General features: G+C 35.2%; 1 protein-coding gene across 1 annotated transcript in view; it reads right to left on the bottom strand.

The window, feature by feature from the left end:
- Positions 1–13,797, bottom strand: part of CLOCK (clock circadian regulator) — a 119,099-nt gene that overhangs the window by 64,070 nt on the left and 41,232 nt on the right. Inside the window, 1 exon segment of the mRNA XM_082728680.1 lies at positions 1,558–1,648. The gene's annotated coding sequence lies outside the window, so the exon portion shown is untranslated.

Raw genomic sequence — 13,797 nt, 5'->3', positions numbered from 1 at the left:
CCATGCTATTTTATCTTTCCTAGAGAATAAATGTTTAGCCTTCTGCTAAGATAGTGATGGGATAGTTGCCTGGAATTCCAAGGTCAAGAAAAGATCTATAAAATATAATCACCTCTTAGACTGGCAACAAATCGGACTGTGTTTAGTCCCACTTTTACTCCTTTGCAGAAGTAAAGCATGCTTTCAATTCCAGACATTTCAGAGGTTCCACAGTGCCATAAAATTTCTCATCATTCTCACAGGTGGCTCAGGATTCTAAGATAGATATCACACTTCCTTTCACTTTTCAGCTTCCAAAATTTTGTTGTAATTGTTTTTTCTCCCCTTCTCTTTATTCTTATGAAGTTCTATCTTTTGTTAAAAAAAATTCTTTAGCTTTAATGGAGTTTCAAGAAGAAATAGAACTTAATTGCATTTTTTGCCATCTTCAGCTGGAAATACCCCATTTTCTCTTCATCAAATTTAATCAGGCTTTCACCTTCACACAATCCCACTGAGATTGCTCACTCTTATTAGAGTTATAAAAGACATTCAGGCTGCCAAATCTAATGGATGCTTTACTCTCTATTTTACTTCTTAGTAGCATATGATGTAACTGATCACTTCTGCATTTGTTACTTTTCTTTTTTTGCCTTCTGTGACAGAACACTTTCCTAATTTTTCACCCATCTCATTGGCTGTTCCTTCTCCTCTGATTAATACTGGTATGTCCTAAGGCTAAATCCTTCCCAATCTACGTACACTTCCTAGATAATTTCATCCAGACATACTCCTCTAAGTATCTCTCTATGCCAATAAATCCCAAATCCATACCCCTAGACCAGATTCTCAACTTCAGAGTCCTATATCCAACTACCTTTGATATTTCTACAAATTTTACAGGTATCTAAAATATTATAGAGCAAAAGAGAACACTTGACTTTCTTACAAAGAAAGCACTTCTTACAAAGCACTTCCTTACAGAACACTATTTCTACAAATGTATAAATCTGCTCCTCTCCCAGTTTTCTTATTCAACCTAAATTCCATATGCTCTTCCCCTCATTCTACTGTAGTCACATTTTGCCTTTCTGTTCCTCAAGTATTCCATGGTCATTTTTGTTTACTGCCCATAAATCTCCTCTCTCAGATCTTCACAGGGCTGGCACATCCTTGCCATTCAGATCTTAACTGAACTATTCCTCTTCAATGAGAGCTTTCAAATATTTCACATTTCTTTCAATTATGAAAGCAGTCACCAGTCTCTATCACATTATCCATTTTACTCTCTGCACTGAACTACAAATGTTTCATTGGTTTGTCTATTATTTGTCCTCCCTCCCTTTAGAATGCAATCCTAATGAGAGCAGGGACAGCTTCTGTCTTGTCCATCACTGGATTCTCAGTATCTAAAGTAGCATCTAAATACAGCTGATATGATAAGCATTTGGAATAAATTCATACAACAGGAAAAATTTTAAAATAAAACATTCCTTAAATTATTATGTCAAAATACGTTTATGGATACATTTATATATTTTGCTGAAAATAAACTATAAGATACAACCTTTTCATTACCTTTTGTATGTTTTGGATCTTTGAACTGATTCTTCAGAAAACTATAGGTTCAATATATTCTTCTATATGGCTGACCATCACTCTCAAAATTCTGTTTAAACAACAAAAAAAAATTATTAGATGTACTCAACTTATGTAGAAGTTTATCATGAAAAGTTTTAAAGTAATTTTTAAACAAGTTTAGAACTTAGTCACAAAAGTGTGCATAACAAATGTTAAACTCTATAAATTGTTTCTAAGAGAAAATAACTTAGAGAATAAATGAAAACAGTAACTTAATTCTAGTATAGAAGTTAAAACACAAATGTATAAATATAACTACAAAATACATTAATAAAGTACACAATAAAAAGACGTAATTTGTGATATTGATAATAAAATGTAGAAGGGCGAGACATGTAAGAGAGTTCTGAAGCACCATTAGTTTATTATAGATTGTCAAAACTATGAGATGTTTTATTTAAAACCTATGGCTAAGCACAAAGAAAACACCTATAGAAGACACAAAAAAAGGAAATGGAAAAGGAATCAAAGCATGTCACAAAAAAACCAAAAACGACAACAACAACAAAATCACCTCCACCACCACCAAGAAAACAACAGGAGGAACAGAGACAAAAAACTACAAAACAGTCAAAAACAAATAAAAAAATGGACACAGTAAGTCTTCCCTATCAGTAATTATTTTAAATATAAAAGGACTAAAGTCAGCAATCAAAAGACAGAGTAGCTAAATGGATCAGAAAAAGTAAGATCCAACCATCTGCTGTCTACAACAGACTCACTCTAGATTTAAAAAGACATACAGAGGATCAAAGTAAAAGTGAAAAGATATTCTATGCAAATATAACTGAAAGATATCTAAAAAAGTAAAAAACTGACAAGAGGCAAAAAACAGGACAATATATAATGATAAAACGGTCAATTCATCAGAAAGATGTAAGAATGGTATATACACCCAACATCAGAACATACCCCAGTATCAAACAGGATAAAATATCTAGACAGACCCAATGTTCATAGCAGCAATGGCCACAGTCACCAAACTGTGGAAAAAACCAAGATGTCCTTCAACAGACGAATGGATAAAGATGATGTGGTCCATATATACAATAGAGTATTGTGCCTCCATCAGAAAGGATGAACACCCAACTTCTGTATCAACATGGATGGGACTGGAAGAGACTACGTTGAGTGAAGTAAGTCAAGCAGAGAGAGTCAATTATCATATGGTTTCACTTACATGTGGAGCCTAAGGAATAACATGGAGGATATTGGGAGATGGAGTGAAGTGAGCTAGGGGAAATCAGAGGGGGAGACAAACCATGAGAGACTGTGGACTCTGAGAAACAACCTGAGGGATTTGGAGGGGAGGGGGGGTGGGGTTGGGTGAACCTGGTGGTAGGTATTAAGGAGGGCATGTATTGCATGGAACACTGGGTGTGGTACATAAACAATGAATTTTGGAACACTGAAAAAAATAAAACAAAAGGGAAAAAAGAAAACAAAATCTAGACAGAATTTCAACAGGGAAACAGGTAACCTGAGTAATATTACAGACCAAATCAACTTGACAGATGTATACAGAACATTCCACCCAACAGCAGCAGAATACACATTCTTCTTCACTGCACATGGAACATTCTCCAGGACATGTCACATATTAGGTCACAAAATAAGTTTTAACAAATTTAAGAAGATTTGGTATGAACCAAGTATCTTTTCCACCAACAATGGAATGAAACTAGCAATTGGTAACAAAAGGAGAATCGAAAATTCACAAATGTATGAAAACTAAACAATACATATCCTTAAGCAGTGGATAAAAAAATAAATCAGAATGAAAGTTAAAAAATACTTGGGAGACAGAAATATAACACATCAAAATTTATGGGATGTAGCAAAAGCAGTACCAATAGGGAAGTTTATATTGGTAAATACTACATTAAAAAAAAGAAAAAATATCTTGAGGGCACCTGGGTGGCACTGACAGTTAAATGTCCAACTCTTGGTTTCAGTTCAGGTCATGATCTCAGGGTCATGAAATCAAGGCCTGCATCAGGGCCCACGCTCAGCACAAAGTCTGGTTGAGATTCTCTCTAACCTCTCTGCCCCTTCCCACAGCCTGCTGTCTCTCAAAAATAAATAAGTAAATCTCATAAATGAATAAAACAGAAAATTAAAACAAAACAAAACAATAACCCAGAATCCAGTAAGGAAGAAAGGAAGGAAAGAGAAATCTCAAAAATGAACCCTAACTTTATACCTCAAGGAACCAGAAAAAGAACAAACAAGCCCAAAGTTAGCAGAAGGAAGGAAATAATAAAGACTAAAGACTAAACAAAACAGGATAAACAATAGGAAAAAAAAAAATGAAAAAAGGAGTTTTTAGAAAAGATCAACAAAATTGAGAAAGCTTTAAGCAGACTAAGAAAAAGAGGAGAAAATTCAAATCAGAAGTGAAAGATGCAGTGCTAAAACTGACTTTGTATGAAATACAAAGATTCATAAAAGACTACTTACTATGAACAATTAGATACTAATTAGATAAACCAGAAGAAACAGATAAATTCCTAGAAATGCACAACCTACCAAGACTGAGTCATGAAGAAGGAGAAAATCTGAACACAAATATGTAACTACTAAGGATACCTAATCAGTAATCAAAAACCTCACAACAAAGAAAAGCCCAGGACCAAAAAATTCAATGGAGAATTCTACCAAACACCTCAAGAAGAATTAATTAACATCAATCTTTCCCAAACTCTTCCAAAAAATTAAAGAGGGAACACATCCAAACTCATTTTATGAAGCCAACATCACCTTGACACCAAAACCAGTCAGTCAGACCCTATAAGTAAATAAAAGTACGGTCAATATCCTTAATAGGTGCAAAAATCCTCAACAAATACTAAGAAACCAAATCCAAGAGCATATTAAAAGAGTAATACCCACGACCAACTGGGATTTATCCCTGGAGTGCAAGCATGTTTCAATCAATATCAATACAAATCAGTATCAATACCAATCAAAATTAATATGATACAGCAACTCAACAAAACAAAGCATAAAAATCACATGATTATGTCAATGCAGAACAAGCATTTGACATAATTCAACACTCTTTCATGATAAAAATACACAATAAACTAGGAATATAAATTTTCTCAAGATAACAAAGGTCATAAATGAAAAAACCCACAGCTAACATCAGATCAACAGTGAAAAACTAAAAGCTTTCCCTCTAAGACGAGGAACAAGGCAATTATGCTTACTCTTACCACTTGTATTCAACATTGTACTGGAAATTCTAGCTAGAGTAATCAGGTAAGAAAAAAAAAGGCTTACACGAATCAGAAAGTATGAAGAAAAATTATCCCTGTTCACAGATTACATGACCTTATATGCAGAAGACCCCAAAGATTTTAAAAAAAAAAAAAAATTAGAACTAACAAATGCCAAAGTTGTAGACACAAAATCAACACATCAAAATCAAATGCACTTTTTATACACAAACAACAAACAATCTCAAAGGGAAATTTTTAAAAAATATCATTTACAATAACATCATAAAGAATAAAATAATTAGTAACAAACCTAACCCAAAAAGCAAAAGATTTGTACACTGAAAACTAAAAAAAAAACGCTGAAAGAAATAAGACACAAATAAATGGAGGGACATTTACAGTGGACATACAGCGAATGTTTATGGAAGATTTAGTATCATCAAAATTGTCCATATCACCCAATGTCATCTACGATTCAATGTAATCTCTATCAAAATCCCAAAGGCATTCTTTGTAGAAACTGGAAAAAAAAATCCTAAAATTCATATGGAACAACAAAGACCTCAACTAGTCAAAAACAATCCTGAGGAAAAGAACAAAGCTGAAGGCCCCACACTTCCTAACCTGTAAAGGTATTACAAAGCTACAGTAATCAAATGGTATGGAAGTGGCATAAAGACAAACACATAGACCAGTGGTAAAAAACAGAGAGCCTAGAAATAAACCTTGGTATATATGGTCAAAGGATCTTCAACAAGTGTGCCGAGACTACATAATCAGAAAGCACAGTATCTTCAACAAACGACGCTGGGAAAACAGTATATCCACATGCAAAAGACTGAAACTGTGTGGACCCTACCTTACGTCATACACAAAAGCCAAATCAATATGGATGAAAGACTTAAATGTTAAGACTTGAAACTATAAAACTCCTAGAAGAAAACAAAAGAGAAAGTTTTAGGAATATAAATAAAATCTTATACCTCATATAAGGTATAAGGATTTATTTGGATTTGGAATGGTATCTTGGATATGACACCAAAAACAAAGGAAACGAGCAAAAACTGACAAGTGAGACTCATTCAAGTCAAATAACTTAGTAATTCCTGCAAGGGAGGTCTACTACCAACAAATTCCCTCAATTTGTTTGAGAAAGTCTTTATTTCTTCTTCATTTTTCAAAAATAATTTCACAGGAGGGGTGCCTGCATGGCTCACTGGGTTAAAGCTCTGCCTTCGGCTTGGGTCATGATCGAGCCCCACATTGGGCTCTCTGCTCAGCAGGGTGCCTGCTTCCTCCTCTCTCTCTACTTGTGATCTCTATCCATCAAATAAATAAAATCTTTTTAAAAAATGATAATTTCACAGAAAAAACAATTCTAGGTTAGTGAGTTTTTCTCTCAATACTTTAAATATTTCGCTCTATTCTCTTCTTACTTGCACAGGTTCTGAGTTGAAGTCAAATGTAATTCTTTGTTCTTCTGCAGGTAAGCTGGTTTTTTTTCCTCTGGCATCTTTCAGGATTTTTTTCTTCCTATATGATTTTCCATAGTTTGAAAATGATACACCTAGGCATTGTTTTGGGGGGTATTTATCCTTCTTGGTGGTCTCCAAACTTCTTGGATCTGTGATTTGGGGTCTAACATTAACTTGGGGAAATTCTCAGACAATATAACTTCAAAACTTCCCTCTTTCTCCTGCTATTCCCACTAAACGTTACTTTTGTAGTTGTCCCACACCACAGTCCCTGGATATTCTGTTCTTTTCAGTCTTGTCCTCTTTTCTTTTCTAAGATTTTATTTATTTATTTATTTATTTATTTATTTATTTATTTGACACAAAGAGAGAGTACAAGCAGGGGGAGCAGCAGAGGCAGAGGGAGAAGCAGGCTTCCCACTGAGTAGGGAGCCCGATGTTGGACTCGATCTTAGGACCCAGGGATCATAACCTGAGCCAAAGGCAGCCACTTAACTGACTGACGCACCCAGGACCTGCTTTTCGTTTTTGAAGATTCTACTAAGATATCCTCCCGCTCAGAAATTCTTTACTCATGTCTCCAGTCTAATAAGCCCTCCAAAGGTATTCGTCATTTCTGGTACAGTGTTTAACTCCTTATCTACCTTTTTTCTTAGAATTTCCATCTCTCCACTTACACTGCCCACCTGTTCTTGCACACTGACTACTTTATCTATTAGATCCCTGAGCACATTAATTATAGTTACTTTAAATTCCTGATCTGGTAACTCTAACACCCTTGTGCCATGTCTGGTTCTGATATTCACTCTGTCCCTTCAAATTGCATTTTTTGTCTTTTGGTATGCCTTATAATGTTTTCTTAATTGCTGGATATGATGCACTAGGTAAAAGGAACTGCTATAAACAGGCCATTAGTAATGTGGTGGTGGGGTGTTGGGGGAGGGGAAGCATTCGATAGTCCCTGATTAGGCCTCAGTCTTTTAGTAAGCCTAGACTGTGAACTTCATCAGTGTTTGTCAGGTTTTTTCTCCCTCCTTAAATTAACATGGTTAGAGTAGGCAGGCATTTGATATTTTCCTTCCTCCAAATCAGTTAGACTTCCATTAACTAGTTTCCCCTGAGAGTGGGTCTTGTTAAGAAAAGAGGGCGCTGGTGTATTTCAAAATGGTTCTTTTTTTCCCACTCCTGCTGGAAGCAAGAGGAGATTTTTCTGATATTCACTATGGGAACCTGGTTGAGCTCTTAAGAGATAAATCTCACGATACTGCTAAGGCCCCACTGTGACTAGGTCCCTTTGGAGTTTTTAATTGTCAAAGTTATCCATAGTAAGCCTCCAGCAAATTGTCAATTACAATTACCAGAAGTACAGTTCCAGTTCTGTACTGGTTTCTGAAATGGTTTCAGCTCCTAAGTCTCTGTTCTAGGAAGTTATGACCTCCTATATTTGCCTGTCTGACTCTAATCTTGGGGAGATTGCCCTGTAATCAAGTTTTCCTGTGCCCCCCCTTCTTTATGCATCCAAGAATTGTTTTTTTAGATCATTCAGCTTTTGGGGACAAAGTGGTGACTTTGTATTTGTTTTCTTTTTCCCATTATAATAATTTTCCTAAACCCTGAAAGTTAGTGTCACTTTAATAATATAGTTTTAAAGTTGATATCACAAATGTATTTTCACCTAGGAACTTTAAAATAAAAAAAATTTATGAGAGACTCAATTTTTTTCAATTAGAATTTTTATTACAGTAAAAAATTACAGAAAAATAAAGGTACCCAAGATTAGATTAAGACTGTCAATTACTCATTTTAAGTCAGTAAGCATTTAAGGATCAACAGAAGTTCAAACTCTATGTTAGAGATTATAGGTACTTTATAAATTGAAGTAACTAATTAACAACAAGGAATTTCTTAGGCCTTTTCCTGTAATAGACCATGGTACAAATTAACGACATGATCTCATGCTTTATAACACCAACTGTACAGAGGCTGCCACAGTATTTACTATTTAATAGTTTTTCTGTGAATTAGTTCTCAATAGTTCAAATGCTTGCTTTAAAAACACCAATGAACATAGAGGAATTATGTTCACTGAAATCTCTGCATCAGCTAATATAAAAAAGGTCATGACCCAATAGTTACTGATAATCATCTTTACATAATATTATTAAAGAGTTAACTATTCACATGGCTGGTTCATATTTGGTTTTTCCCACTGTCTCCCTACTTTCTGTGTGTGTGTGTGTGTGCATGCATACTTTAGTTTTCATTGTCGCCTTCAAGAAGGAAAATTAGGGTGAATTTTACTCAAATTTTTGGTGCTGAAAACTTCAGAAACCTGTCAATTTCAGTTATCAATGCTCTTTCATGGACAAGGAAAATTAGGAATTACTGTGTTCTTACTATTTTTCATTGTAAAAGTGGAGTATCATTATAACATTCTCATTGACAATAGCTTTCTAAATCATGAGTTCCTTCAAAATAGGAGTAATAATTTATTCATCTATTATGAGGAACCTGTCAGAGTATTTGACAAATACTAATACTCAACTGGCACTGGTGAGTAACTCAATTAACTGAGACCAATTCAACCTTCCCACAAAATTAGTACAAAACTTTACACTCAAGTTTGCTTCTGACCCACTCAATGCCCATTCTAAATTTTTTAAAATAAAGAATATAATTGTATATGCAATATCACAGCAACAAAAAGGGATATTTTTTATAGGAAAAGACGGATATATTTTTGAGAAAAGGGGATTTTTTTTTATAATGAAACATTACCCTGGAAAACTGAAGGAATCAAAAAATAAATGACTCAAAAGCACCAGAGCAAAAGGACTGAGTTCCTAAAATGTGCATGAAACAAAATTCAGAAGCCAGATCCCTACGTCCTAGTTGGTTTTAAGTACTCTGGAATAGTGCTCCCCAGTCAGAATTAAAGCAGCTAATAAAGAGCATGCTGGAGGAGTCAGTATAAAACTTAAGACCTTCGGAATTTAGAAAGGCATTGATGGAAATCTCTGGAAAATAACTTAACCAAACTAAGCTTCAAAACTCTGAGCTAAAACGGTTCTTGTGAAAAATAGAAGATATAATGCTCAGGGATACCTAATTTTGTTAACAAAATAAACACAAATGGTAACTCCCCCTTGGGGAAAAAAAAAAAAAAAAAACAGAAGGCTTAAACATTTGCAGCATGACAAAGGGTTAATATTTTTACCACATACGGATATTTAGAAGTTACTCACAAAAATGTTAAAATCCATCCCCCCCACCCCTGGCCCTAGGCTTTCAGTGGATTCACCAAAGCAGCTTTACCCAATCTGGGACCCAGAATCATCTCAGAAGCCCAGTGAAGAGAATTCCCAGGAAGGCTCAGCTGCTTTTCAAACTATCTCCGAAGTATTAATAAAGAACCGTAGTAAATTGACTTGACCCTAGGATCCAACTCCTTTCCCCTCTATGAGAATACACACCCCAATGGGAGGACAGAAAGAAGAAACCACAGGGGCTCACTGACTGCAGCCGCAGCAGCAGGAGGAGGGGTAGAGAAGGACCCTGTTAACAGCTCAGAAAGAAAGGATGGAAGGATGATGTGACTGATCGAATACCAGCGCTACCACAACCAGCAGTGCACTTCAAAAAGATCTAAGCAGAAGGAAACTGAGGCTGAATCAGAAGTGTTGAAAGATTTAGATATAGCCATCATTATTGCCTGTATCATAAAGATCTTCCTGAGGACACCAGCATGGAAAATAATTATGACACAGAACCAATATAAACGTAAACTTTATTCTTGTACTGTTCCTTCTTGCTAGCAATTTTAGAATCATTATGTAGCAACTTGGGAAAGCTGTTCTACGTTAGGGCAAACTATATAATATTTTGATAATCTATGGTATAAGCTCTGTCTTTTTTTTTTTTAATCTTTTCTACCTTGATACCAGTAATTTGTGAGGAATCCTATAGTTTACATTTGAATGACCTCAATATACTTCCACATTTTGATCTGACCTAAGGAAGCACTAATAGGTTTCGAATGTGGCCATTGTGTTTGAGAAGCTTGAAGTTATTAAGATAAAACCAATCATCAAAAATTGGAAGCTAAGTAACTTGTGCAAAAGAAATACACAGAAAACTTTGGGTGGTTTGGTTAGAGCATAACTGGCAGGGTGCATAGGCCAGATTTTCTGGTTTTCAAAAACTGAACTGTAATAAAATTTTTTGGTGTGCTATTTCAATTTTCAGTAGCAACTGTGTAAAGGCTATTATTAAAACTGAGACTTATTTGAAAAAAGTAAAACAAGCTTTGCACAGTGGCAGTATCGTAGCCAATGAGGTTTATCTGAGGCGCGATTATTGCTAATTTAAAAAGTAAAACAAAATAAAATAAAATCCAAACTCCAAAATGAGCAAAAAGTGTAACTAAATGAGGCATAAAGAAAATACATGGCTAATAAATGTAAAATTATTCCTGGCTAGAAATCAAAGAAACTTAAAAACTTGTTATAAATATCAGTGGCTCCTTAAAAATTATACTTCACATATTTATCATTCAGCAAATATTTACTGAGCACCAATACAAGTGTCCAACACTATGTTATGGTAGTTTTAAAATGGCAAAACAGACACAGCAACTGCAATTGAGGCACTTCCCAGAGGCATGCACAAAATGCTCTGTGAATACATACGAGGGACACAAAGGTTGAGGAAGCCTGCTGGAAGAAGTAATCCCTAAGCTGGGATCCGAAGGATGAATAAAATTCACCAGGCTGAGAGACAGAGAACGGTGATGCCAAAAGAACAGTAAATGCAAGGGTCTAGCGAGACATAAGTAATAACTATAATTTTGGGGTACTCTAAGTAGTTCAGTATCATCAGAGCAAAATCCTAGGGACAAGGTGGGGTAAAAACTGGGGGTAAGAGGTAAGAATGATGAGGTATGTATATAATGAAAGGTCACATGAAGTTTAAAAAAAAAAAAAATCACCTGCCCCTCAATGGCAACATGAAAACACTGAAGTAACTTTAAGCAGGGAAGTGAAATTAATAGATTTGTTCTTTTAAAGTATCATTCTGACTACAATATAGAGAATGAAATGAGAAAGGCAAGACTAGAGTTAGGGAGACTAAGAGAAGTAGGTTATTATAATAGTTTCGGCAAAATGATGAGGCAGGGGTCATATGAATTAAAGAATTTCAATAAATGGGGCACCTGAATGGCTCAGTCAGTTAGCGTCTGACTTCAACTTAGGTCATGATTTCAGGGTCCTAGGACTGAGCCCTTCATCAGGCTCCTCACTCATTGGAGAGTCTACTTGTCTCTCTCCCTCTGCCCCAGCCCCCACTTGCACACACTTGCTCTCACTCTCTCAAATAAATAGTGAAATCTTTAAAACAAACAAACAAACAAAAAAAAGAATTTTAATAAATATACTAAGATAACTACACAGAACCTGGTGATTAATAATCAGAAGTGCATTTCAGGAAGCAGTTGAGAGTATCATCCAAATTTTGGCTTGGACATATCTACGGGTTGGATAGGAAACAGGAAGAATAAGCTGGAGGAAAATGAGAACTAATGACATTGAAAGCAGTGGCTACTATTTATTGAACACTTATAGTGTGCCCCTCATTCCTCAGTCTTCTCTCATTTAATACTCTCAATAATCATATGAGGTAAACTCTATTATTAGCTCCATTTTACTGATGAGGAAGCTAAAAAACAAAGACTATAGGTAAACTAAGCAATAAAGCTAAGATATGAACATAGATAGTTCAGCTTGAACTATGCTCTTAATCACTATGTTACAGATACCTCATATATATTTCAGATGATGGATTCAGTTTTATACATATTGTGTTTGAGATACCTAAGAGATATGCAAGAGGAAAAACATCCAGTGGATGGGTAGAAGTGAGCTTAGCATTCAAGATAGAAGTGGATGAAGATGTAAATCGGGAACCATCAAAATAAATATGTAAATTAAAGACACTGATGGGATATTCTAAGAAAAACATATAAGAAAGGCTAAGGCTGACACTTGATAAAAAATTCATATTTCAGAAACCATAAGATTAATAAAATGGGAAGGAGGCAGACCAAGGAACTTAAAGAAATGAGCTCTGCCTATACTTCGAAAACTATAAAACATTAATGAAAAAAACTGAAGATGACACAAACTGAGTGATATTCCATGATCATGGATTGGAAGAATTAATATTGTTAAAATATCCATACTACCCCTAAACTGAATCCAGAGATTCAGTTTAATACCCATCAAAATATCAGTCGTATTTTTCATAGAATTAGAACAAATGATGCCAACTACATGTTGGCATGTTCCTGGAACCACAAAAGACTCCAAATAGCCAGAGCAATCTTGAGAAAAGAACAAAGCTGGAGATATCATTTTCAGAGATTTCAAGATATACGATAAAACTATAGTTATCCAAACAATATGATACCAGCACAAAGATGGACAAAGAGATCAATGGAACAGAACGGAGAACACAGGAAAAAACAAAATAAAGCAAAAAACCCATGCATATATGGTTAATTAATCTACAACAAAGGAGGAGAGAATATAGACAGTGTCTTCAATAGATGGTACTGGGAAATGAAATATTACTCAGCCATAAGAAAGATGTTGCTATCTGTGACAATATGGATGGACCAAAAGGGCATTAACCTAAGTGAAATAAGCAGACAAATACCATATGATTTCACTTACATATATGGAAGCTTAAAAAACAAATGAACAAATAAAAAAAAAAAAACAGAAACAGACCCATAAATACAAAGAACAAACTGATAGTTGCCAGAGGTAGAGGTGCCCATCAAATGATGTGCAAAATAGGGGAAGGGGAATAGGAGATACAGGATTCCAGTTACAAAATGAATACAGTCAATGGTGTTGTCACAGTGCCGTATGGTGACAAACAGTAGTTACTCTTTTGGTGAGCACAGCATAATGTATAGAACTGTCCATCACGATGCTGTACACCTGAAATTCATGTAACACAGTGTGTAAACTATACTTCAATAAAACAAAATTTTTAAGTAATTTAAATAAGAATCAGAGGCACCTGGGTGGCTCAGTGGGTTAAGCCGCTGCCTTTGATTCAGGTCATGATCACAGGGTCCTGGGATCAAGCCCCGAATTAGGCTCTCTGCTCAGCAGGGAGCCTGTTTCCCCCCCTCTCTCTGCCTGCCTCTCTGCCTACTTGTGATCTCTGTCAAATAAATAAGTAAATAAATAATCTTTAATTTAAATAAGAATCAAACAAATAAAAAAAGAAATGGGCTCTGAAAACAGATTTCTTAGGTATGTATTATAGCTCAGTCCCTTTATGAGCTGTGGGTCTCAGACTAGTCAGTTCATCTCTACGCATCATTGTTCTTTTTTTTTTTTTTTTTTTTTTTCATTTTTAAAAAGAAGATATGACAGTAGGTACATGCCGTTGTTCTGAGGATTAAA

This window comes from Mustela nivalis, assembly GCF_964662115.1.
Source record: "Mustela nivalis genome assembly, chromosome: 4".
Classification (NCBI taxonomy): Eukaryota; Metazoa; Chordata; class Mammalia; order Carnivora; family Mustelidae; genus Mustela; species Mustela nivalis.
The sequence above is the reverse complement of the archived record's forward strand: the minus strand, read 5'-3'. Positions and strand labels throughout refer to the sequence as shown.